A 4,833-nucleotide genomic window follows, 5' to 3' on the forward strand; every position below is an offset into this window, starting at 1 on the left:
GTCTCTCAGCCTCTCCAGTAGCAGGTGAACTGACCTGTACTGGAATGTTTACTAGGTGAAGTGCCTTGAGACAACTCTTGTCGTGATTTGGCGCTATATAAATAAACTTGAATTGAATTGAAGCTGTATGGTCAATGCAGTTTCTTTTGTTTCCATGCCTTGTGTTACATTAGGGGTTGGGCCAGTAATGAACGCAAACTTTCTTTCTGCTGGCAATGTTTTTTCAGCGGGTGTTATCTGAATTTCCCTCTCTGACTGTGCCCACCTTCTCTAGCTCATTCGCAAAGCACAGTGTTGAATCCATGCTTTCGTTCTTTTTTAAACACAGAAACAGTTTTGTTTACCTGTTTGTAGCTACGGTTTCGCCGACGGCTGCCGGCTTCTTCAGGCTGACGCTGATGGTGGCGCGTCACTTCCTTCTCCGTTTATCTGCGGGCAGCAGAGGACGTTGTCGCCCTCTACTGCCCGCTCTCCCCTCTCCGACGATGCAGTCCCATGCGTTGTCCAGCGTGTAAACTCCGTCGTCCCTGTTCATGGTCCCACATCCACGTCTCCTTATCTCGATAGCTTCTTTTATCTTTTGTTGTTCGGTGGTTATGATCCGTGTGCTGTCCCAGTCCATTATATGGTTTTCTCTTAAGCAATGATCTGTTACGGCTGACCTTTTTATTGTACTTTCTGCTTCTTCTTTTGCTGCTCTTGTGTGTCTTCGATTTGCCTCTTTCTCGCACTCCTTTCTGTGTTCTATTGTTCGTGTGTTGAGTTGGCGTCCGGTTTCTCCTATGTATGTTTTATTGCATATTTTGCATGGGATTTCGTAGATGACTCCACATTTTTGTCCAGCTGGTATCTTGTCTTTTGGGTGCACTAGTCTGTTTCTAACTGTTGTGTATGGCTTTGTTGGTGTGTTTATGTTGTGTTTTTTCATTGTTGCTCTTATTTTTTCCGTTATGCCTCTGATGTATGGTAGGGTTATCACTGGTTCTGGTTCTTGTCTTTCTGGGTTTCTGGTTCTTTTTTGGGGTTGTTCTTTGCTTTCTGTTTTCGTTTGTTGTTTTCCTTTGTTTATTGCCCATGTCGGGTATTCGCAGGTCTTTAAAGCGTGTTGTATGTGTTTGTCCTCTTGTTTACGGTCTCTCTCTTCTGTTATTATGTTTGCTCGGTGATATAATGTTCTGATTACTGACATGTTGTGTATGGTGGGGTGTTCTGATGTCCATAATAGATATTGGTCTGTGTGTGTTGGTTTCCTGTATGTGTTTATGTTTAGGGTCCCGTCGGTCTGCCTGGTGATTTTCATGTCCATAAATGCTATGCTGCCTTCTGTTTCTGACTCATAAGTGAACTTTATGTTGCCCGTGTCGTCAATATTGTTTAAGTGTTGTGTTAGTGTTTCTGTTTGACCTTTTGGTATGATTTCCAGTATGTCGTCTACGTAGCGTTTCCATAGTTTTATTTTGCAGTTTGGGGGGGGCGGTGGCTATGGCTTTTTGTTCCAGGTCTTCCATGAAAAACTGGCACAGGGTGGCTGATAACGGGTTACCCATGGCGAAGCCTTCCAGTTGTTTGTATATTGTGTTGTCGTATGTGAAGTAAGTGGAGTTAGCTAGCAGTGCTATCAGTTGTGCTATGTCATCTGCTGTGAGGTTTGTCCTTTTGTGTAAAGTTTTGTCTTGTCTGATTCTGTTAACTACTATGTCTATGGTTTTTTGGGTTGGTGTTTTTGTGAACAGAGATGTGACGTCATGTGAGATGAGTATGTCGTTGTCTTCTATTGTAATTTCCTTTAGTTCTTTTACCAGTTCTATGCTATTTTTGCAGTGTTGGTCTGTATTTCCTAATAACGGGCTGATGATTCTGCTGATATCTTTTGCCATGTTGTATGTTGGTGTACCTATGCTGTCAACTATTGGTCTAAGTGGGGTGTTTTGTTTATGTATTTAATAAACGGAGAAGGAAGTGACGCGCCACCATCAGCGTCAGCCTGAAGAAGCCGGCAGCTGTCGGCGAAACCGTAGCTACAAACAGGTAAACAAAACTGTTTCTGTGTTTAAAAAAGAACGAAAGCATGGATTTACAAAGACACAGCAAGAACACACCTAAGATGTTCACAGTGTTGAATATTTTGTTCACCGCCTGGACCCAGATAGGCTAGCTGTTGCTTGCGCAGTTTGCTAACATGGATTGTATGCATTGTGTGCCGGTCTAACATCCCATTACACATGGCACCCAAAGCAGATGGGAGGTGGTGCCCATGTGGGAATTTCCAGCTGTCTTAAAACCATAGCGGTAAACGATTGGTACCCAGTTCTCCACATCCAAGAATTTTCTGCCCACCTGGTCAGGACATCCATTTTCCTCAAATGTATATGTGGTGCAAGCCCCAGTGAGCATTGACAATGTTCCTAAAACTGATGTTATCACAGTATTTGAAGTTTTAAGTTTTAACACATGCCCTTTGGTCTCAAAATTGCTGCCCAGACTTTTCAGCTTGGTGGATTCTGTTTTGCACAGTCTACTTTTTGTTTCAGTTTATTTGCATGGCATTCTTGTCGCCAACTACTCTGTCGAATGACATCTGCGTCATGTTTTTCTTCATTTGATCAAACATAGCCTGATTGTCAATCCAGCTAAATGCCAATTCGGCTTAGCAGAAATTGGTTTTCTGGGCCATCGCATATTTGATAGAGGTGCTGTCTCGTTTCCAGCAAAGATGCAAGTTGTGGGAGATTTTCAACAACAACAGACAGGTAAAGAATTTCAGGGGTATTTGGGGATGTTAACTTCTACAGTCTTTCTTTCCCAGGGCAGCAGAGCATCTATGGCAGTTTCTCAAGCAGAAGGCCAATGACAGTGTGGAGTGGGCCCCTGACCGCCTGCAGGCTAGTGCTGACAGCCAGCACTTTCGGACATGGTGGTAGGAGCAGTGTGAGCAATGAGTCTCTGGCAGATACTTGTTATGCGACACTTAGCATAAATACAGTGCATTAAATAGAGACGTGCTTGCCCTCTATCTCACCACTCATTTTTGTTTTTCTCTTGAAGGCGGCCAGTTCACAGCAAATGTTGATCACAGAACTGTAGTCTGCGCGTAAAAATCTCACTGTTATTTCAGAGTTCACGACAGACATCCACCTGGCCGGCAAGTCCAATGGACCACCGCCATCAGCAGCAAATGCGTATGTTCATTCTTGGTAGAAAAAAGAGACCATTATTTTTGTTGCTTGAACGTCGTCCACCTGCTCTGTCTGCCGCCCTGAATTCCTCCTTCACCCCACCTGTCTGATTCTCCTCTCCATGGCGCGCTGCTTTGTCCTCTCTGACCAGCTCGTGTGCGAGCGACCTTGGTCCAACCTTCTAAACTAATTTGAAGAAATATATCAGCAGCAGCAGCAGAACCTTTGTGTAGATGCACCAGAATTACGCGGCATAAAAAAAGCTCGGGGTTCCCGTGGCTATGCGATCTACTCGAGTCCCAAACCACACACGGTGCAGTTCTGTTCAGGAGGAGGAGGCGTGCCAGGCACTGTAGCATCCTGTTGTGACATCTGATTTAAATTTACACTCACTGGTCACTTTTTTGGGTACACCTTGCTAGTACCGAGTTGAACCTTTGCCTCTAGATCTGCCTTCAACCTGCCCATGTAAAACACATTACACTACATTGTATCATACATCGCATTAACACAGCTGGAACAAGGTTAGGTTAAACAGCAGCTATAGCATGAAGCACTGGTGTTACTGCCCCGTAGATAAACGATCGCAGCAAACATTTAGACGTTTGATGACAGTTGAAACGTCAGTCCGAGATCTCCCGTCACAGTTCAAAAATAGTTCCAAAATGAAAGTTGAACCGATGTTTTTCTTGCCATGATTTCCACGTCTTTCGGCGCATCTCTTTTTAACCTTAATTAAAATTTGGGCATCTCATTACTGTATTTATGTATTACTGTAAAAAAAAAAACACTGACAACTGAGCCAAAATGTCACATGTGCCAGCCTGGATTCACACGGAAGTGTCTTTCTAGTTGAGCTATCCATTTGACATTTGAATGTGGATAATACTCCTCAGAACCTGAGGGAGCAGAGCAGAGTGGAATTTGTGCTCCACCCACTGGGTTTGTGACATCACAAACCCAGTCAGTTTTAGGCTGCATTTTTTTCATCTGCTGCAGGTTTGATGGCAGGAATACTCAGAAATACAATTTTGAGCTTTAATTTCTTTAGCTGTGTCATGTAGCACGACAAAAACAGAAAAAAATACCATTTTCATTGGAGTGGGTCTTTATGAAAAAGGAAGTGTGCATCTGCAAAAGGCTTCTTCCATTGCTGAAAGAGGCTGTTCATTTGATCTGCCCCCCTCCCAATATTTTCTAGGGAGTACTGGTGCTTATGTTTTTCCACAAGCACTGCTTATTATGATCTTTTATCTATATAAATGTATATGCATGGCACTGAGTGGGCGTAAAAGTAAGAAAGCAAAACAAGTTTATTTACTGTGCATATAATAATAAAGCTTTGAATCATGAAATTACAAAAACCTGAAGCCCATGAAGAGGGCACTGCAAAGGCAACTCTTCTGTCCAGTCAGTTTGTTTAATCACTTGAGACCAGAAACGACTGCGGCCTGCTTCCGGTGGCTTTTTTCATCATGGTATTTTAAAGAGTGATGACCCCTTTTCCTCCCATTACTGTCCTGACAGCCAGCTGTACAGCAAAAACATTTGACATATTTCCTGGGTTTTCTGCCACCAGCACACACACTGATGTCACTGTGAAATTCCCTTCCAAACAGTCTTGAATCAGTTTCATACAGCTATTCTATTTAGACAT

This window comes from Nothobranchius furzeri, chromosome 17 (assembly GCF_043380555.1).
Source record: "Nothobranchius furzeri strain GRZ-AD chromosome 17, NfurGRZ-RIMD1, whole genome shotgun sequence".
Lineage (NCBI taxonomy): Eukaryota > Metazoa > Chordata > Actinopteri > Cyprinodontiformes > Nothobranchiidae > Nothobranchius > Nothobranchius furzeri.